General features: G+C 41.3%; 1 protein-coding gene across 7 annotated transcripts in view; it reads left to right on the forward strand.

Moving 5' to 3' along the window:
• Positions 1-23,451, forward strand: part of LOC144604801 (cadherin-20-like) — a 177,047-nt gene that overhangs the window by 66,687 nt on the left and 86,909 nt on the right. The window contains exon 2 of one of the 7 annotated variants that reach the window (XM_078419478.1): positions 10,928-11,463. The exons of 5 other annotated variants lie outside the window; for them this stretch is intronic. The gene's annotated coding sequence lies outside the window, so the exon portion shown is untranslated. Of the gene's footprint in view, positions 1-10,927; positions 11,464-20,850; positions 20,872-23,451 lie in introns of those variants that run through there. One more of the 7 variants, XM_078419508.1, reaches the window with a different exon arrangement.

A 23,451-nucleotide genomic window follows, 5' to 3' on the forward strand; every position in this document is an offset into this window, starting at 1 on the left:
TCAGAACGCTCTTTGCCAATCTCTCATTTATATTTAAAACTTGGACACAAGAATTGATTGAGAATGAAGGTTCTGCTTGAACTAGTTAACAAGAGAAACAATAATAACCAGAGATCGCTCTTCAGACACAATTACTAGAAACGCCATGAAGGACAGAAAGATTCACTTACTAAATTTGCAGCAACGTTGACATAAAATTGTGCCACACATCTTACCATCTTCTTGCCCCGGGGTCCAACACGAGATGGTGATATGTGAATACCATTATATTCATTGAGAATTATAGATTTAAGGATTTTTTTCCAAAAAAATTGAACTGTAAAGAAAAATTGTGCAATAAGAGGTAAAAATGTTAACAGTTCCAGACTGGTAGATCTTTCAGAGTTGGTCATTCCAGTTAGCCCCAGATCAGTAAACACATGAAGCTAATTTTGACAAGAATTGATGTGATCTAATCAGAATAAAACAATGCACCTGCATTCTTTTTGCACATAGCTCAGGTAGGGCCTCTGACCAGTTACGTTGTGGGTCCATTCCAGACACAAGAGCACGAAGATTGGATGGCTATTCTGAGGGAGTGCTGGGATGGTAGAGGAGCTATCATTCAAACGTAATGTAAAACCAAAGACCCATCTATTTGCCAAGGTGTTTGGCAGAAGAGATTTTCCAAGTAAGTTAACCTGGCTGATATTTATCCCACAGACATCATCATTCAATCACTCCGCAGGCCTTCCTCAGTTTATGAACTGCCACATGTACTGTCGTACACGCGTCACCTTCCCCTCAGCCAACAATGAACCATTCTACATATCCTTGATCATCACCTGCTGTCGTTTGTTGATCTTTCGTTTTCACACCTGACCTTCCATATCTCTAGTTTCTCTCTCACCTGACACTCAGTCTGAAGAAGGGTCTTGACCCGAAACGTCAAACATTCCTTCACTCCAGGAAATGCTGCCTGTCCCACTGCGTTACTCCAGCATTTTGTGTCTAGATTGCATGCAAACATGTATTTGGGAGTCAAGCAGGATGGATTTGCCAGCTGCTATAGGCAACTTCTGACGTGGGAACTCAGTCCATGGATGGATTTGCTACCTGCTAAGTGCTTGAGGTACAAATGTTTGTCAGCAATGAAACCCTGCCATAGCTCCGGGAGGACTTGAATCTGGTCATTACCACATCAACGTTGTGAAAGGAAAATGCTGCGAGGTTACCAATATTCCAACTGGGACCACACATCAAAATTACATCTTATGTACTTTATGTTTAGAGTACTTTGAAAAGTCCTGAAAAAGTGACATTACTGGTTCTATTTTAATGCAAATCTCTCAGTATTGCTGGCTAACAATGTTAACACTCTGTTTCAGTCTTTGACAGCACAGCGGAGTAAACTGCTGTAGAATCTAGGGTCCATGCTTTGTGTTAGCCTTGCTAAATTATTTGTTTAAACTTTATTTATTGTCTTGGACAGAGGGAGCTCTGTTGTTAACACATTGTCCACATGATGCATTAAATCTGCACACATGAAAGAAGCACTAAAGCTGAGAAAGACTTTCACATGCTGGAATCGGAAAGCATCCATTTGTGCTGACAGGCTTCATATTGAGAATTGCTTTCAGTACACTCCTGCCTATTCAACTGGGCGTGAATGATTCCATCACTATTTGAAACAGACTGAGGTTTCCCTGGTGTCAGGAGCAATAATATCTGATCTATTCTTCTTTGTTATATACAAGGGATTTAGGTTCCAGACTGACTCTTTTGGATGCCGCTGAACCCTCTAGTCAATCCCGATGCTTCACTGGCTGATGTACTGTATGAGTGGAAGCTGCACAATTTGCCTTATGCAATTAGAAAGTCAATGAGCAGATAAAACTGCTTCCAAAAAAAACATCAGCAAGTCATTGTTGACCCCTGGAATGAGCAACATATCAGTCACAACTGTGAACTCATTAGCTTTACCTCAGTTTTTTGTGAATTAGTGGAATCAACTAAGAATAGTAGTTTGTGAGAAGACAAAATTTGAGATCAATGGCATACCTGGCCTAGAAAACAAAAATCTCTGCACAAAGATTGTTTCTTGTCATGACACGAATTTCTGTGCGTGCTTCTGTTCATCTCTTCATTAACATTGACTTCTCCAACTTTAGATAGTTCCTCTGTCCCTCTCTTCCCCTCCCCCTTCCCAGATCTCCCTCTATCTTCCTGTCTCCACCTATATCCTTCCTTTGTCCAGCCCCCCTGACATCAGTCTGAAGAAGGGTCTCGACCCGAAACGTCGCCCATTCCTTCTCTCCTGAGATGCTGCCTGACCTGTTGAGTTACTCCAGCATTTTGTGAATAAATACCTTCAAGATATATTTCTCCATCTGCTCTCCAAACATCTATCCACTCTCCATGGCAACAGAGCCCAAGGCAAGATTTTTCCTACCTGTGGATCCATGTTGACCTGAATATGCCACATGCTTCTAATGTGGAAGACACCCGAAGATTCTTTGATTTTTGAAATCACACAATTGGGTCAATCGCAGCAAAATCTATCAGAATAAAGTTACGTTTTTGAGAAAGATCATAAATGAGAGTGAATGGGGAGGGGGGCTGGGCAAACAATTAGTGTACCGTATGTGCTGTGCCTGATCAATTGCAGGCTCACACATTGTAATGGTCCTTAATATTGTACATGTAAAAAAGGCCACTGATGCTAATTAATTGTCAGGGGTGTTGGCCTGAATAAAAAAACAACCCAATAAGCATGAGGGCACCCATATTCAAGCAGGCCACGTGTGAGAGGGCTCATTGTTAAATGACCTGCTCTGATTCCTACCCAAGAGCAGGAAAAGCATGTTTTGCAGACAAGATGCACTGAGCAGAAATCTTGATGTGTGCAGTATAGCTGATCCCTCTACATGATGACAGTGAGAGAGGGAGAGAGGGCAGTGGGAGGAGGAGGGGGGGAGGGGCTTTGTCTCCAGCTGCATTTTGGAGTGAAGGAAAACTGCAACACAGGAGGAAGCCTTGATAGCTGTTTACAACCATTTTTTGTCCATAATCCTGTGAGTTCCTCGAGCACTTGCCGAGCTCTCACTTTAAATCATTTACAGTATGAGCTACATGCAGAGCTTTCCACATAGAGCACTGAACACCGTGACAACTCGCTGAGCAAAGATATTTCCTGTCTCTGTATCTTTTGCCAATGATTTAAAATTTATGACCTGCCATTTTTGACCCAGATGATATTTCTTTCTCTTTCAAAGTCATTCACTATCTTGAAATCGTCTATCAAGTCACTTCTTAATCATTGTACTACAAGGAAGACCTGTTCCAAGTATTCTAACCTCTCCGTGCAATCACAATGATTTACCCCTGGTAACACCCTAATTAACTCTCAGCAACCACCCTTGAAGTGAGGAGCCAGGAATTGTCCTTAATACCAAAGATAGACGCAAAATGCTGGAGTAACTCAGCGGGTCAGGCAGCATCTCTGCAGTAAAGGAATAGATGACTTTTCAGGTCGAGACCCTTCATCAGACCTTGATAATCATTGTCCTTAATACTACAGCTGAAGGCAGATTGATGATCTGCATTGTCCAAGACTGGAATGGTCACACTCTGAACACTCAGCCAAATGGTCAAGGATTCAACTCCCTGTTGGACAGGAAGGTACAGTAGGAGTTATGGTAGCTGGCCATTTCACAGTGGAATGCAGAGACTCTTCTTCAGGCTGGTTGTGAGTCTTTGAAAGTTTCGATCACAGAGTGCTGTATCAATGAATATATTTCAGACTGAAATCATGTGAAATCTGAGATCTAAGACATAATAATTGATTATTGGGGTGAATTGGCTGGGGAACTGGAGTTGAGTTAGCTCAGTGGTTATAATTTTATTGAGCTGCAGAACCGGCTTAAGGAACCATTGGATCTAATCCTGTTCTGATGTCAGATGCTCCTCCATTCTACGCTGGGTGGTGCTTGATGCAGTCCAGCCTGCCTGGCTGGTGGATATCTAAATCGCCTGTGCCAAACATACTCATCTCTATACCTTAAGGAGTGAACTTTAAGCTGAACTAGCAGGACCACCTGTGCCTTGGCCACCTCTGGATCTCCCTGTTTGGAGGACTCCATTGCCAACCTGTGTTCATACAAGTCAGTTCATCCAAACCACTCGTATCTGAATCCTAATCTCATATCCGGTTTGGTTTACCCATCACAGCTTTCTTACTGACCTTCAGTGGCTCCTGTTCTCTTAATGGCTCCAATTTAAAAAAACACTTCTGCCCATTTAATCCTGTCCTTTTGCATCCCACCACCCTTCTCCAACCAACTCCTCCAGCCTGCTAATGCCTTGGACCCCACATTTTTCTGACTCTTGTGCATCTTCCTCATTTCCTCTTGCCCTTAATATCATACCCAGGGAACATTTTCTTAAACCTTTCTGATTTCAGAGAGGTGGGCACCGAACACTGGGTGGCGCCACCATTGGCAAGATAGTCACCACCTTGAGGGGAAACATAAATTAACTCGTGGAGACAGATGGGACTTTAATTGTGTTTAATTGTCATATGTACCAGCAACCGAACAATGAAATGCTACTTGCTGCAACTTAACAGGGCCATTAATACAATAACAGACAATAGGTGTAGGAGGAGGCCATTCGGCCCTTCGAGCCAGCACCGCCATTCAATGTGATCATGGCTGATCATTCTCAATCAGTACCCCGTTCCTGCCTTCTCCCCATACCCCCTGACTCCGCTATCCTTAGACATAGATATACAATAATCAATAGTACAATAAATTAATTATTAATAATAAGTAATTGGATCATAATAGTGCAAAACCGAAGTCTGTAGTACAACCAAAGCAAAGTCCATAGTCACTGAAGTAGTGGTTAGTGTTGCTTAGTGTTCAAGGGCCTGGTAGTTGTTGGGAAGAAGCTGTTCCTTAACCTGGAGGTCATGGTTTTAAGGCTACTGTGCCTTCTCCCCAAATGTTAGTAGCAAGATAAGAGTGTAGTCAGAGTGATGTGGGTTTTCGATGATATTAGCTGCCTTTGAGTCAGCACCTCCCGATATCCCTTCGATGGTAAGGAAGTCAGAAAGTGACGGACCGAGAATCATCAGAGCCTAAAAATTGTCAAGGGTTGCAAGCAAGATGTTTGTTGCACATGTACCTCACCATTCTTGTGCAAATGACAATTAATATTTGACTCACATTTCTTTGCTTTAAATATGAGGTGTTGAGATATTCACTGCTGAAAGGTGCACTGTGCAGATCCCACTGAATCTTAACAGGCCCCCCAAATTGTTGAATTGGAGTTTTTACAGGTATATTAACGATGTTTGCACTTGGAATGTAATAGGTTAAAATATGCTTTTCAATGAGTCTATTGGGATATGGGAAAAATCAGTGGAAGAGAGAGAAAGGATCTATTTCTGCCATTGGGCTCTTCAGCAGAAGAAAAGGGTAAACAAACCTTGAACAACCATTCTGGAAGGATTTTGGGTAGATGTGTAGAACTCTCTCCCATTAAAAGACATTAATTTGATTGATGATTGTAAATGTGAGATTAATGGATTTTTTCCTAACCCAGGAATCCCCTCAGGCAGACTTCTACAGCTGACAGTTGTTTTATGGATAGAAAGTTATGGCAGGGTAAACATTCACTGACATATTGTAAGAACCTGGAATAGATCAGCTTCCGAGTAGAACTCAATGGCACCCCAAATTCCTGGCCCTCCATGGGCCAGAGTTTCATCTTTTCCCTCCGTATATAAAGTAAAGTCTAAGATCAGCAGGGCCAAGAAGCATGGACACATGCAGCAGAGAAACGGTTACTATAGTCAACCATGCCTATGCTGACCATTATGTACCTCAGAAAGTTATAGACTCAGTAATACAGCACAGAAACTGGCCCTTCAGCCAATTCTCAGCTCCATGCTGACCATCAAGTACCTACCCATGCCAGGCCCATGTGAGAAGATCAGAAACATCACCCTCCTAAGAAAACAAATTAATTTGAGCCATTATTTGGGTGTTAGAGAATGTTACTTTGAAAAGGAATTGCTTTCAATATGAAAAATCACAACCATTCAAAATTTGCTTCCTTGGAGGAGAAAGTGACACACTGGTGTATAATGACCAACTTGCTACTAAGTTGTCTGTATTATTGCCAGTATTTGGTGTCAAATGAAAGCATATGTCAATGGTCGTTTCAAGAAACCATCTAATCTTCATCTGCTGCTTCTTTATGATCCATTTCAGGAACTACAGCAGCAGATTTACCCAAATCTTAACCCAGCTGAAATATCAAAAAATGCCAACAAATTAATAATACATGATTATAGCCAATTCTATACAGGTTTTCGTGCCTCGGCTTAAATTTCAAATTGGTTCAAAAATGATCAAGTAGACTCGTGCATCAGCTGGGGTTTAGTTGGCAGCACTCTTTGAATAATAAGGCTTTGGGACTTGCGCCAAAAAGCTTGGCTATCACTCCAGTGAAAAATGCAGTACTGATACTTCTCCCCAGAGCAGGGGAATCAAGAACTAGAGGGCATAGGTTTAAGGTGATAAGGGAAAGGTTCAATAGGAACCCAAAGGGCAACCTTTCATACAGTGAGATGGATATATGGAGCAAGCTGCCAGAAGTAGTTGTTGAGGCAGGTACTATAACAATATTTATGACATATGGGCCGGTGCATGGATAAGAAAGGATGATAGGGATATGTTCAAAGGCAGGTAAATGGGACTAGCTTAGATATGGTACCTTGGTGGACATCGTTGAGTTGGGCTGAAGGGCCTTTTTCCATGCTATATGACTCTATGAAGATGGTCTCTTTGAGATGTCAAGCAGAAGGCCATTCTGTGCTTTCAAGTGGATCGAGGTGATCTCTTGGTGGCGAGGCAGATACAATAGTGGCATTTAAGATACCTTTGAATAGGCACATGGATATGTAGGGAATGGATTAAATTCAGGTAGATATGATTGGTCATGTTCAGCACAGACATCGTGGGCCAAAGTGCCTGTCCTTCTACTGCATCCGTTCTATGTTCCATGTTCTTAACAGTGGCGCAGCAGTAGAGTTGCTGCCTTATAGTGCTAGAGACCCAATTTTGATCCTGACTACAGGTACTGTCTGTATGGAATTTGTACGTTTTCCCTGTGACAGCAGGAGTTTTCTCAGGGTGCTCCGGTTATACATAGACAATTGGTCCAGGAGTAGACCAGTTGGCCCTTCGAGCCAGCACCGCCATTCAATATGATCATGGCTGATCATCCACAATCAGTACCCCGCTCCTGCCTTCTCCCCATACCCCTTAATTCCCCTAGCTCCAAGAGCTCTATCTAATTCTTTTGAATGCATCCAGTGAATCGGCCTCCACTGCCTTCTGAGGCAGAGAATTCCACAAATTCATAACTGTGTGAAAAAGTTATTCCTCCTCAGTTTTAAATGGCTTACCCCTTATTCTTAAACTGTGACCCCTGGTTCAGGACTCCCCCAACATCGGGAACATGTTTCCTGCAACTAGCATGTTCGATCCCTAAATAATTTTATACGTTTCTATTAGATTCCCTTTCATCCTTCTAAATTCCAGTGAATACAAGCCCAGTCACTCCATTCTTTCTTCATATGACAGTCCCGCCATCCAGGAAATTAACCTTGTGAACCTACATTGCACTCCCTCAATAGCAAGAATGTCCTTCCTCAAATTAGGAGATCAAAACTGCACACAATACTCCAGTGTGGTCATACGAGGGCCCTGTACAACTACAGAAGGACCTCTTTGCTCCTATACTCAAATCCTCTCGTTATGAAGGCCAACATGCCATTAACTTTCTTCACTGCCTGCTGTCCCAGTATGCTTACTTTTAGTGACTGATGTATGAGGACACCCAGGTCTCATTGTAGTTCCCCTTTTCCTAACCTGACACCTTTCAGGTAATAATCTGCCTTCCCGTTCATGCCTTCAAAGTGGATAACCTCGCATTTATCCACATTATACTGCAAATATACTTGGACCATCTCCTGTGATGGAGATGGTGAGATCCAGAAACGGTAGGGAGATGGTCCAAGTATATTTAAGAGCAGGATGGAAATTAGTGGTGAAATGTATGAAGTTAGTGAGTTCTGCATGGGTACAAGAGGTAGCACCAATGCAGTCGTCAATGTAGCGGAGGTAGAGTTCGGGGATGTGGCCAGTGTACGTCTGGAACAGTGATTGTTCGACGTACCCGACAAAGAGGCAAGCGTAGCTAGGGCCCTTGCGAGTGCCGATAGCTACGCCTCGGGTTTGGAGGAAGTGGGAGGAGTCAAAGGAGAGTCAAAGTCACTAATTTCCATCCTGCTCTTAAATATACTTGGACCATCTCCGACATCTCCCTACCGTTTCTGGATCTCACCATCTCCATCACAGGAAACAGACTGGTGACCGTCATCTACTACAAACTCACTGACTCCCACAGCTATCTTGATTACACTTCTTCCCACTCTGTCTCCTGCAAAAAGTCTATCCCCTACTCCCAATTCTTCCGTCTACCCCGCCCCCCCATGACATCAGTCTGAAGAAGGGTCTCGACCCGAAACGTCACCCATTCCTTCTCTCCAGAGATGCTGCCTGGCCCGCTGAGTTACGTTTGTGATACCTTAGGGAAGATTTACTAGGACAGTTCCAAGGATTTAAGATTTTATTTACAATGATAAGCTAAATAATCTGAAGGGTTCTCTTTGGATCAGGGAAGGTTGCAAGCAGATTTGTTATTGATGACAGGATCATGTTAGGTTTTTGGAGGGTGGATGGAGACTCGCTATTCCCATTAGCAGAGACGTTGAGAACTGGAGGTCACAGATTTGTATTGGTAAAGCCAGTGGTGACAGGAGGATTAACTGGTTTTACACAGCAAAGAGCTGCGATCTGGAATGCAGGGTCTGAAAGTGTGATGCACACAAGTCCAGTTGCAACTGACAGAATGAAATTGAGTAAATATTTGAGGATGAAAACAAATTTGCTAACTATGGCAAATGATGGAGAGTGGGACTGGATGGATAACCTGGCAATACCTTCATTTCGAAAATCAGGAGCAGTCAACATGAATTTGTTATCTGATTAACCAGAATTTGAGGAGGAAACATGAAATGTTAAGGAAAGCAGTACATTTAACCATATGGATTTCTCCAAAGCTCCACATGGCAGTCTGATCAAAAAAGAAAAGCCCATGAAATAGGAAGAGGAGTGGCAAATTGGATCTGAAATTGGCTCAATGGCAGAATGCAAAGGGAAATGGTTGATGGGTGTATTTTTTTAGGCTAGAAAGCAGTGGCCAACAGGGTTCCACAGGTCCCTTGTTGCACATGGTCCCTTTGCTGTTCATATATGTTAATGATTTAAATTAAAAATCAGGGGCAGTATTAAAAATTAGTTTGCAGATTATGTAATAAGGTGTGCAGTTGACAAAATTGTAGGAGGTTTGCTGGACCAAAAAATGGCAACTTATATTTACAATACAATACAATACAATATATCTTTATTGTCATTGTACAGGGGTACAATGAGATTGGGAATGCGCCTTCCATACGATGCAATAAATTCATTAGCTAATCAGTATAAATTTATACAACCCAGTGAAACAAAATTAGAAACAGATTTAAAACAGTATAAAGTTCAAGTATGTCTGTGATAAAGTGTGAAGTAATGCATTTGAGAAGGTCCAACAAGACAAGGGAGCATACAAGGGATCTTGGAGTATTCGGCAAGCAAGCAAAGGGATCTTGGAGTATTCGGCCATAGATCCTGAGTAATAGATGGGGCGTTCATGAAGATAATAAAACAATACTTTCCTTTATTAGACATCATTTCCATGCCATATTGTAGTTACAGAATGGTTGATCGTTTAAAACACAAAGTGCTGAGCAGGTCAGGCAGTATTCCTGGAGGACACGGCTAGACAAGTCATCCGTGCATGTCCTCCAGTAATGCTGCCCGACCTGCTGAGTTGCTCCAGCACTTTGTGTTTCAATCAAGATTCCAACATCCACGGTTTATTGTGTCTCCATGGTTGGTCTTGTTCCTGGGATCTTTCCAATTTCATGGTGACAAGGGAAGGCTACGAAAAGCTCATTCAATTTGTTCTGACAATTATTAGTTTGCATCCACTGTAAAGAAAGGCAGGCCTCCAGGGCAGAAGGGCAGCCATCCACACTGTATGAGGGCGGGGAAGTGGTGTAGAGATTTTAATAGAGGCGGTGATTGAGGGAACAAAGGGAGGTAACCCATTCTGTTTATTCAATCAGACGTGTGGAGACTGATTGCCCAGATCACAAAACTACTGGCATGAAAGCAAGATTGGAGGAATGAAGGAGAGAGCCAACAAAATTGGATAAATTATTTAAAGGAAAATATTTGAAAAATAAAGAGCTGCCAAAATTATAGCCTTTGACCAACTGTCACTGTTTGATTGCACTGCAATTTAGAGGTCATTATCTGTGTTTTGACTTGTCTGACACTCTAAATTACTGTTTTGTGTAGTTTAAATTACTATAAGGATAGAAGGCCCATCATTCTGGAAAGGAGAATTGTACTGCCTTACAGTTCAGAGGGTACCGTTTTTTTTGGACAAAATTGTGAGAAAATCAATATTTCAAATCTTAAAAGCAATTTCTTTCCAAAATGTTAAGCTTTTCAAAACACTGTTTTATTCATAAAGATCAGTTAGACATAATAGCTCTTTTGTTGTATTGACAACTAATGAAACACTGGAGTAACTCACGTTATTTCGCTATGATGTGACTTCTGCACTGAATGGCAAATAATGAAAGGACTTTGAAACAAGATGGTTGGAAAATTAGAACACACTTGTGATAAATGTTTGACAACGTGACAGGGTTGGCAGGTCTGATTTTTTTTTCTCTTTTTCCTCATCTTTATGTCTTTAGATGAAAGAATCAAACCAACGGATGTTTCCTTCACTTGACTTGCAAATACTTCAACATTAAATAGGCTCTTTTGTTCCTTCTGTTCTCCTAAGGCACTGTTTTTTCCCATCAGTCTGCCTTTTTATTACCAGTGGCTGTGTTCCGTGCAGTTCTGAATGTAGTTTGCACCCTAACTTTTCACTAATTAACAAAACTGAAATCCACCTCTCCCCTCTGCCAACAACCCAGCCCCTTCCACTCTCACTCCAACATTAAAAAAATAGCTCATTCTGACTGGTCTTTACTTCAGGGAACCCTTGTCATAGAAAGTCAATTTGATTGTCAAAGGATTGCAAATTATTTCAAAGGCAGCTGCATTAAGGAGCTGCAGAGCAGGAGAGTACTGAGGGGGGTTGCTACCAGCCAGAGCCAGTGATGAACGATGAGCTACAGAGAAAGAGCCACTTGTTCTTGCAAGCCTGGTGCTAAAATGAAGGCTTCCTCACTTAAGCGAAATTAATCATAACGAAGATATCCGTCAGCTAATACTACACGAGGTAAGAATTGGTATTTGCGGTTTCACAAAAAGCTGTAATGTTGAGTTAGGTCCTCAAGAAAAATACCTTGAAGGTTTTGTGATTGTATTTGTATGATTTTTCTTTTCACTTACTGTTTTCAGATTATCCATGAATTATTTCTGAATAATGTACAGAAATAGTGATTAATAATTCCCTCAACAGGGGACAAATTCTATAACTTTAAATACCTGCTGACTGCTCAGAGTAATTCACAGTTTACGAAAGGAAGGTGGAAAGGCAGAAATAAAGACCACAGACAGATTAAAATAAAATATGAAGATAAAAGGATCAAGATGGGCATTGTGAAAAGTGGAAAAATGGGAACTAATTGAGATGAAGAGCAGAGCCAATAACATTAATGGAGCCCATTGATACCTTCATGATATCACCTGATCAAACCATAATAGTGCAAAATCAAAGACTATCGTGCAACTAAAACAATGTTCATAGTTGATCATAGTTGCTGAGGAAGGGGTTAGTATTGTGAGATGATTGATGGGAAAAGGCTGTTCATGAACCAGGAAGTCAGAGTTTTCAGGCACCTGTACTTTCTTCCCGATGGTCGTAGCGAGATGTGAGCATGGCCAGGGTAGTGCATGTCTTTGACACTATTTGCTCCCGTGGCTCTGTTCGATGGTGGGGAGATCAGAATCTGTGATGTACCGAGCAACAGACACAAAATGCTGAAGTAACTCAGCAGGTCAGGCAGCATCTTTGGAGAAAAGGAATAGGTGGTGTTTCGGGTCGAGACCCTTCTTCAGTACATGGACTGGACAATGTTAACTGCAACCTCTTGCATTCCTGGGCATTCAAGTTACCGAACCAGGCCACAATGCAACCAGGCAATATGCTCTCAACCATGCACCTGTAGAAGTTCAATAGACAATTTGGTGACATATTGAATCTCCTCAATCTTCTAAAGAAATAGACAGAAAGAGGAAGGGTTCACATTTCAGGTCTGCAGCCCTTCTTCAGAATTTATCATGTTTTTACCCTATCAGTTCTGATGAAAGGTCCCTGATTTGAAATGTTAACTGTTTCTCTTTCCACAGGTGCTGATTTATTGAGGTTTGCTAACATCTTATTGTTTTTATTTCAGATTTCCAGCATATACAGTTTTTAATAATTTTTAATCATTGACTTTATATCATTCATTATGAAACATTAGAAAATTTGGGGAATAGTTTGTTGATAGCTTCAGATCCCTCACGTGTACTTGTCCCATTTGGAAGACAACTCACCTGTAAGTATATAAATTAGAATGGCACAGAATTTGATGTGCCTAAGTTCAATCTCCTTCCTGTGAATGTTCGTTTGCGCAATGTCCGTGCTGTACGGAGATTGGACCACTTTGTACATCCCAGTTTACCACAACAAGTCAACAAAAGCTCCTTATTTAATGCAAGAGAAGAAATACATGTAACCTTGATAGATTGCCTGTCTAGAATTCCGCCTGCCTCTACTCTCTGCATCTTAATGATCTAAGTTTAGTTCTTAATTTGGAAAATATTCCTAAAACAGAATGAAGAGCAAATTAATTATTATTGATTTTTTGCCATGCAGTGGAATATCATTCTTCAATCAAAATATATTAAGAGGAAAAGGAACATGGCTTAAAAGTACAGTTATAAAGTCATGGCAGGAACAGAAAGACCAAGAGGCACAAATGTTCAAGTTTTTTTAAGATTGCAGGACCATTGTTGAAAGTATATATGAGATTTGTCAAAACAGGGACAAGGATGTTGTACTAAACTTTTACAAGATAAAGCATATGCCCCAGCCGGTCTCTAGACTTTATGAACTATGTCAAGGGCTTAGCTGGATTTATTATAATAGCCTTTGATTTCATTTGGCTGCTTCTGCAAAGACGATGCCACAGAATGTATGTGTGTGTGTATATGTGTGTCCATAACTGAATGGGAGGAATGTTGCACACCAAATCTTATCTGGCTTACTCGTCAATTCTGTTGCCACCTCGTACAGCTGGAATGCCCTTAATCCAGTCCTTATAATTCTTGGCCAAGTTCCCTTGCATGGAGAGTGGTCCCGGTGGCTTGAATCCAGACATTCTTTTCTTTAGTTGCTTTTTTCTTCTGACACCATGTGATGTCCACTGTAAGACCCTGTTGTGGCTAGCACAATGAATACATGGCCAACATCTTGTAAGAAGATTTTATTAATGATCCTTCACCAGGAAACTTCTAGAAGGTCACCTGACCTCAGTCACGAGGCCCAAGCCCATTGGCCAGCTTCTGCTCTTGGCCTCAAGGGGGCACTGGCATTTATATTACATATACATCACAATTTATATTTGTTTTTTGGAGAATGATTAGGATACCCATGTTCTTACATTCAACAACCTGACTTACCTCATGCAGGTCTTTGCACACCTGCTTCCCGCACTTAGAACATCTGACAGTGAAGTTTCATCCCTTTTACATCTGAAGGGAATTCACCTCCAAAAGTCAAGAATGTCATGTGTTTAATTGTCATGCACCAACAATGGAGCAATGAGATTCTTACTTGCAACAGTATAAAGATCCTACTGCAACAGGCCTGGAAATGCAATGCACACAGATAATATACCATGAACTAAAACAATTTAATTATTTAAGAACCGCAGTATTCCATTAGCATGAACAAGCTCTCAATCTCATCCCAGGCAGATATTTGGCTAGCACTAGAGGAACTGCACACTGTGGTCAACAAGCTTCAGACAGTGTACACAAACACCTTCCTATCATATACAGGGAACTCAACAAGGTTAGTTTGAAGTAGTCACTTCCAAACAACCAATAGACAATAGGTGCAGGAGTAGGCCTTTTGGCCCCTCGAGCCAGCACCGCCATTCAATGTGATCATGGGGGATCATTCTCAATCAGTACCCCGTTCCTGCCTTCTCCCCATATCTCCGCTAGCGACTCCGCTATCCTTAAGAGCTCTATCTAGCTCTCTCTTGAATGCATTCAGAGAATTGGCCTCCACTGCCTTCTGAGGCAGAGAATTCCACAGATTCACAACTCTCTGACTGAAAAAGTGTTTCCTCATCTCTGTTCTAAATGGCCTACCCCTTATTCTTAAACTGTGGCCCCTTGTTCTGGACTCCCCCAACATTGGGAATATGTTTCCTGCCTCTAACGTGTCCAACCCCTTAATAATCTTATACGTTTCGATAAGATCCCCTCTCATCCTTCTAAATTCCAGTGTATACAAACCACCTGTATGTTTCCTGCTGCACGAGATGCTCAGATACTCTCGACCACTGCTACCCCACCATAAAAGATGCCGATCACTCCATTCCTCGCTAACAATTCAGAAAATCGGATCACCTGGTTGTGCTCCTTCTTTCTGCGTAAGGGCAGTGATTGAAGTGTGCAGCTCTAGTGGCGAGGATTATACACAGCTGGTCAGGGGAGTGACTGCTTGGTGTTGGCAGACTGGCCAAAGGACCTGAACAAATATGCAATGGTTTTAATCAACTTAAAAATGAAATGTGTGGAGGGAGTGTATTCCCACCAAGACTATTCAAGTGTTCCTTGGCCTTGGAAGGAACCAGAAGCCTCAGATGAGCCAGATGGTCCTCAATCTACTGAGGACCAGATATCAGCATTCAAGTCTGGCGATACAGGGTCATATAAGAAGTCCAAGTAAAACCTGAATAAGGACATGCGAAAGAGAAGAGGCCATTCAATCTAAACTGGACGAATAGATGCTCATTTAGCAGCTTTAGCAGGCCTTGCACACCATTGCTTCTAATTCATTTGTATCTAATTATTTTCTGATTTGCCCTCTTCCACATATTGTGTCAATTTGGAATAACGTTTGTGCTTTACATTCAAAGCCAGCTTTGCAAAGGCTGATGCCAAGTCTTCATCACAGTGGATAAAATGAATCACGTGTTCACTTGGCTGGCTTTGCAGTATCATAATGGACCCCAAGATCAATGTGGTAGGATAAGGAATAGGTCAGCTTTGTGGACATTAACAGTTTTTAATAGCTGCATTCATGACGACTAACTAGAAACAATTAGAACACCATCGAGAATAAATTGGCAACATGGAGTACAGATAATGCAACTGCTAACAACACAAGTGTCATCAATGTGTTGGTGAGAAAATCACTAATGTGTGATTGTAGAGCTCAAATATTTACTGCTTTTAGCAGATTGAGAGAAAAACTTCACACATTGGTTTAATAGCTTTGTAAAATTGTTGGAAATATAATAGCTATTTAAGTTTGTTAGCGAAGCAAATACCTACAATTAGTTTACTTAAGACTTTAACACTGTCTCATAGTTATTTCACATAGAAATCAAGTAGTAATTTGTGTTACTAGAAACATGATAACTGTGGATCAATTATAGTGATCTTAGTTTTGAATACAAGGGTGGAGATTGAAGTCCCACATTAGTGACCTGCACACAAGTATATTTGCTCAAAAACTCAAAAACTCAAGCTCCAGTTTCCTCCCGCATTCCAAAGATGTGCAGTTTGTAGGTTAGTTGGCTTCTGCAAATTGCCCTAATGTGTGGGAGAGAACTAGCATATGGGTGATGGCTGATCGGCGTGGACGGTGGGCTGAAAGGCCTGTTTCCATGCTGTGTCTCTAAACTAAACTAAGCCTATTTTTGCTAAACTTCTGATGCTCTGATGAGAAATTGCTCCATTGTTGGAGGCACTGAGATTGACATTTGTCCTCTACAGCATGGTATTCACACTTGTCGGCAGCTCAATGCACTAACAGAATTATTCCTAATCAATACTTATCGATCGCAACATTGCTAAAACAAATAAATGGTTTCATTGGCACGCATCCTCTTTGTGGGAGTTTGTCTCCTCCAAATTGGTTGCTGCTTTGCACATTAAAACATTGACCACACTTCAAGATTTCATGAGCCTCAAATGCCCTGAAAAGAAATGAGAGTCATTATGAAAATTCAAATCTTTCCTCTTTTAATTATCACCAAATGGTCAGGTCTAAAGATTTAAATTGCACAGATACTTATTTTTTGGTTGATTCCTCATGTGGAAATAGCTGACATTCATATTGGATAACACCTGATGTAGTGTGCTTCATTGTTTAAGAGAGGAACAGAGCAGCTCTGATATTTGTCATTTATGCAAATGTTTCAAACTTTTAAATGGCTGCTTTTCGTTCAATTTATTCTGTGCTCTTATTAAAAAATAATATAGTGTTCAGAATATGCCCCTGCAAGGAACCATGCAATAATCTGTAGCCCATTCAGTATTAAAACATTGTTGTGTCTTTCAAAATGATAGAATTGTTATTTCTCATTACCAACAGAAATGAAATCCGTGGTAATTTCTGTAAACATGCATGTTAGTTAATTTTACTTTGGAGCAGTTTACCTGGAAGAGATTTGATATTTTTGTGTTGCAACTCAGCTTGTGTCTTGCATTTTGTCACTTTTATTTCATTTTATACTATCTTCATTTGAAAAGACTGACACAGCAAGGAACTATTTTACTTCATATGGGTTCTAATCTGCCTTTCATGTAACAGACTTATGGAGATTCCTTGACACAGATACTGTATCTTTTTAGTAATAAAGCAGAAGAGGCAAACCATCACTGCTCATCAACCCTGGGTCTTTTAGCAATTGCTTTTTTAAGTAATACACAAAGAAGTTTTGACAAATCATAGTTTTGACACATTTATAACTTAACTTAGACCAGAAGACTGTTGCTAAGATGGTCAACTGTGGTGCAGGGATGTAGCTGGGATATTTATCTTGCTTCACAGTAATTTAGCATCATTGTAAAGTCTTGCTAAGTATTAATGTCGACCTTTGCTTTAAAGGCAGATATCACATTTGTTGTCAATAGGTGATTCTGTCAATTCTCTGACACATAAAACAATCTGTTCATCTGTCTCATCGGGCTTTCAAAGCCACCACAGAACCAAGCGATTCTTCGATCAGAAGCCCGACAGCAACAGGGATTTATCCATCGTATCCACAGCAGCCCCAACCATTAGCTGATGAATACCTCCAGTTTTGTTTGCTTAATTGAATTCTTTGCATATCCTGCCTTCACCAGATGATGATTCGGATGACTTTTGGTCAACTATTGAATGGAGATCAATGTAAAATGCTTGTGAAGCCATGTAAATATTGGGGATTCTTTCTATCCATCACCCTAGCCATGAGAACAATTGATGGAAGTGAAAATCAGGTGAAGTGGAAAATGGATGGGAAGGTCTCCATTCTAATTTGCTAACGGAGCTGTAAAGATCATTCTTTTAGCGTTAGCAGATGTGAAAGGACTAACAGTAATTATAGAGGCATTAAACAAAACATTTAAAATCAACCCCAGTGTTTGGAGGCATTGTGATCTTGTCCAATTGTATACAACAGTCGATAGTGAATCAACAGCACTTTCACATTGTTCACAGTTTTTATTTCCATTTACATTTTAATCGAAATGAACATCAGAAGAGATGTGAAATGGAATTTTAATTAGAATAAAAAGTCAGTGAAGTTTACAATGAATAATGCATCCAGTATCAACCCTTTACCTTGTCATCAAATGGCCTACATCTGACAATGACTAAAATGTATTTCTTCAAAGATGAGAAAGGAAGAGATATTACCAGCATTGATAGATTAAGTGCAATTAGTTGGCAAAGAATTATCAAACTATTCTGTGAACAGAATATAGATACAAACATAGAAAATAGGAGCAGGAGTAGGCCACTAGATACATCAAACATTAAACCATTTAATATGATATTGGTTTATCCTCTACCACAATTTAACATTCCTACTCTGCTCTAAACCCTTTGATGCATTTTGCACCCATAGGTCAATCCACTTCCTTCAGTTTCAGTGGTTTGGTCTCTGCTGCTGCATGCTGTAGAGAATTCCACAGGTTCACCACCCTCTGAATGTAAGCTGTTAAAAGCACATCAGGGCATTCCAGGCATGAACCTAAGCAAGAACGGGTTACCAGTTAAATTGCACTCAGCCTTACAGGTTGTCTCGTGGGTGTTAAGGGACAGCTTAATCAGCCCTCCACAAGTGGAAAATAGCATGATTATGTGAGCAGCAACCACAGGTAGCAAGTTCTGGTGATGGCGACACAGGAAGTGTAGATGCTGGAATCTTGAACAAAATACTAAGTGCTGGAAAAAAAAAGACACAATGTGCTGGAGTGACTCAGCAGCTCAGGCAGCATCTCTGGAGAACATGGATATGTGCCATTTCAGGCCAGGACCCTTCCTCAGAATGATTATGGTGGGGGAGGGACAGAAAGGAGGAAGAGAGAAGAGGAGATAAAGTCTGCCGAGTGATGGGTGGATACAGGTGTGGGGACAGGGGGATGGTTGCTAGGCAGATGATTGTACAAAGGCCAGAGATGAAAAGAAGAAAGATGTGCGATAAGGTTAGAAGAGGTAGAAACTGTGACGCCAGAGGAAGGATTATAGGTGGAGGAGAGGGGTGAAGGAGGGGGAGAAATGGGTGCGATTCTAGATGGGGCACAGAGAAGGAAGGGTGGGGAAATGAGGGCGAGTATTGTTGGTGGCTTAGCTAAAAAATAGAGAATTCAATGTTCATACTGTTGGGTTTTAAGTTGCCCAAGTGGAATATGAGGTGCTGTTCCTTCAGTTTATGTGTGGCCTCACTCTGGCAATAGAGGGATCCTGCAATTGAAAGGTCAGTATGGAAATGGGAAAGGGGAGTTAAAATGGTTAGCAACTTGGAGATCCACAAGCTTTGGCGGACCGAGCATGTGTTTGGCAAAACGGTGGCAGAGTCTACGCTTGGTCTTGCTGATATAAACAAGGCCACATTGGGAACACTGAACACTGTAGGTGCAGTTAGAGAATGTGCACGTGAACCCCTGTCTCACCTGGAAGGACTGGTGGTGCCCCTGGATGGATGTGAGGGAGATGATATAGGGACAGGTGTTACATCTCTATTCAAACTGAAGAAGGATTCCGATTTGAAACGTCACCTATCCATTGCCACCACAGATGCTGCCAGACCCACTGAGTCACTCCAGCACTTTTTGTTTTGTTCAGGTCCAGGTAATGGGCTGGCTCCAGCGCAGTCCAGCCTTCTGTGTTTAATTTTTGTCACGCTTGGTATTTACTGTTCAATACGGTAATTTTGTTTTTAAAACCAAAACCCAGAACCAAGATTCACTCTGTGTTAGTGCAAGATAGAACAAGAAGCTAAAAAAAATCTAAAGAAAGCTGATTAAAATACTTTTTAAGAATGTCGGAAGTTGAAACAACATTGACAAGAGTATTCATCAAGGAGTCTCAAAATGCTGGAGTAACTCAGCGGGTCAGGCAGTATCTCTGGAGGGAAGGAGATGCTGCCTGACCCGTTGAGTTACTCCAGCATTTTGTGATACCTTTGATTTGTACCAGCATCTGCAGTTATTTTCCTACACATCAAGGAGTCCCGATTATTTATTTATTTATTTCTCAGAATTCCTTCCTGTGGCACTCACAAAGGTTTCTCCTCCAGTCTATGCTTAGGTCACCAATTCATACATGGACCAAATTAGCCTGCTGCATGTTTAATTCGAGCTGCCCTTCACTCTAGTTGTCTCCTCAATATTATACCAACAGCTTTCCCACAACACATGCAAGCTTCAATGATAAAATCCAATGTGTTTGCAGAATACTTCAATAAAACAAAATATGTTTTCCCTTTATGATTTTGTTCTGATTCCATTTGTGTGACAGCACACTAACTATAGAGGATCAGAATGTAGCCATGTCATCCTCTGTCATCAATGCTGGTGGTCATGGGCAGGAGAGATATTTTGTGATTTCTAAAACACCTTCCGCAAACATTTTGAACATTAAATTATGAACCTAAGGACATGGAGCAAGCAGATCTCACCATCAGCAGTGTGACAATGTCTGATGTTGATTTGGGGGGTGAATAGTGGCCACAATCCCAGGGAAAACTCTGCTTCTTTGCAAAGTTCCTTTATGTTTCTCTTAAACGTGGGTAGACACCTTGTCCGAATGTCAACAAGTTGAAGCATTGCAAGGAGTATTTTACTTAAGTGCGAATGGAAGTAAATACCGCAGTCTTCTAACTGAAAAGTGAGAGTGTTGCTCACAGAGTTTCTGGGATTGCTGTTGTTATTGGTTTATTATTTTCACGTGTACCAAGATTTTGCATTCTATCCAGGTAAACCGTACTATACACGAGTTCATCAGGTAGTACAAAATGGAAAAAAGACAGTGCAGAATACTGTCTTGCAGCTGCAGAAAAAGTGCAGATACAAAAAAGCACTGCAAAAGGGCTGCAATGAAGTAGATTGGAAGATCTGTAAAGCATCTCCAACATATCCTTTCAAGCACCTGAGAACAGCGGGGAAGAAACTGTTCTTGAATCTTGTGGTATGTGCTTTCAAACTTGTATATCTTCAGCCCAATGGAAGAGGGAGGAAGAGAGAATGACCAGGGAGTGATGGGTTCTCCTGGTATTGACAGGAAAGAATGGACATTTTTGCCTCTCCTTCACAATTTCATTCCAATGATTCCAATAATTGTACAATATTTGTTTGTTTACACCACTTAAATGCAAAATCTTATCAAATCCAAATTATGCTCTTCAAACACATTAAATGATTTAAAAATTGACAGTCCCTAAAAATGGAAAGGAAAGGGGGAGAAACATATTTTTTACATCCGAAGAAACCAACCAGAACTTTTTATAGTAAAATATTGCTGAGGGTTCGTGAATATATTGTCTACAGGATTTATATTTAAAAGGAAAGGCAAGTTGGCACCCTCTTGTGTTCAAGGAGTGCAGATGACTTCTCTGCAGTTGCGGATTGCTGAAATGAGTAGCCTGACTCAGCATTTAAAAATAATCCCCATGGTTGGAAATTGCTACTGCAAATGCAATAATCAAATAAGTAAAGACTTCCCTGCTCATTATTTCAAAGCATTTATTAACCTCTTTTTGTTAAAAGGGTAAACATTTCCATTAAAAAAAAGCAAATAATGGGAATAAGAGAAAGGCTTGCATTTCAGAAAATCTGAAAGTGCTGCACAGCAGCACTTCCCAGAGGATTGGGAAACTTTCATATGACAACAGAAGGTAACAAAACAGGCAATACGGGCTGAAAAGATGAAGTATGAGGGGAAGCTGGCCAAGAATGTAAAGAAGGACAGTAAAAGCTTCTTTAGATATGTTAAGAGAAAAAGAGTAGCAAAGTCAAATGTGGATCCGTTGAAGGCAGCCTTTTCGGCCCACCAAGTCCGCACCGCCCAGTGATCCCCGCACACTAACACTATCCTACACACACTAGGGACAATTTTTACATTTACCCAGTCAATTAACCTACATACCTGTACGTCTTTGGAGTGTGGGAGGAAACCGAAGATCTCGGAGAAAACCCACGCAGGTCACGGGGAGAACGTACAAACTCCTTACAGTACAGCACCCGTAGTCAGGATCGAACCTGAGTCTCCGGCGCTGCATTCGCTGTAAAGCAGCAACTCTACCGCTGCGCTACCGTGCCGCCCCATTACCCATTATTATGGGTAACAAGGAAATGGCGGAAGAGTTGAACAGGTACTTCGGATCTGTCTTCACTAAGGAAGACACAAACAATCTCCCAGATGTACTAGAGGACAGAGGATCTAGGGGGGTAGAGGAACTGAAAGAAATTTGCATTAGGCGAGAAATAGTATTGGGTAGACTGATGGGACTGAAGGTTGATAAATCCCCAGGGCCTGATGGTCTGCATCCCAGGGTACTCAGGGAGGTGGCTCTAGAAATAGTGGATGCATTGGTGATCATTTTCCAATGTTCAATAGATTCAGGATCAGTTCCTGTGGATTGGAGGATAGCTAATGTCATCCCACATTTCAAGAAAGGAGCGAGAGAGAAAATGGGGAATTATAGACCAGTTAGCCTGACATCGGCGGTGGGGAAGATGCTGGAGTCAATTATTAAAGAGGTAATAACGGTGCATTTGGATAGCAGTAAAAGGATAAGTCCAGCATGGATTTATGAAAGGGAAATCATGCTTGACTAATCTTCTGGAATTTTTTGAGGATGTGACAAGTAAAATGGATGAAGGGGAGCCAGTGGATGTAATGTATCTAGACTTTTAAAAAACCTTTGATAAGGTCCCACGGGAGATTGGTGAGCAAAATTAGAGGACATGGTATTGGGGGTAGGGTGTTGACATGGATAGAGAATTGGTTGGCAGACAGGAAGCAAAGAGTAGGAGTAAACGGGTCCTTTTCAGAATGGCAGGCAGTGGCGAGTGGAGTGCCGCAAGGCTCGGTGTTGGGGCCACAACTGTTTACCATATATATTAATGATTTGGATGAAGGAATTAGAAGTAGATGACACAAAGCTGGGTGGCAGTGTGAACTGCGAAGAGGATGTTAGGAGGTTGCAGGGTGACCTGGACAGGTTGAGTGAGTGGGCAGATGCGTGGCAGATGCAGTATAATATAGATAAATGTGAGGTTATCTACTTTGGCGGCAAAAACAAGGTGGCAGATTATTATCTCAATGTCAGGTTTGGTAAGGGGGAAGTGCAGCGAGACCTGGGTATCCTTGTACACCAGTCACTGAAAGTTGGCGTGCAGGTACAGCAGGCAGTGAAGAAAGCTAATGGCATGTTGGCCTTCATAACGAGAGGATTTCAGTATAGGAGTAAAGAAGTTCTTCTGCAGTTGTATAGGGCCCTGGTAAGACCACATCTGGAGTATTGTGTACAGTTTTGGTCTCCTAATTTGAGGAAGGACATCCTTGTAATTGAGGCAGTGCAGCATAGGTTCACGAGATTGATCCCTGGGATGGCGGGACTGTCATATGAGGAAAGATTGAAAAGACTAGGCTTGTATTTTACTGGAGTTTAGAAGGATGAGAGGGGATCTTATAGAGACATATAAAATTATAAAAGGACTGGACAAGCTAGATGCAGGAAAAATGTTCCCAATGTTGGGCGAGTCC

The sequence above is a fragment of the Rhinoraja longicauda genome, chromosome 2 (genome assembly GCF_053455715.1).
Source record: "Rhinoraja longicauda isolate Sanriku21f chromosome 2, sRhiLon1.1, whole genome shotgun sequence".
NCBI classification, from domain to species: Eukaryota; Metazoa; Chordata; class Chondrichthyes; order Rajiformes; family Arhynchobatidae; genus Rhinoraja; species Rhinoraja longicauda.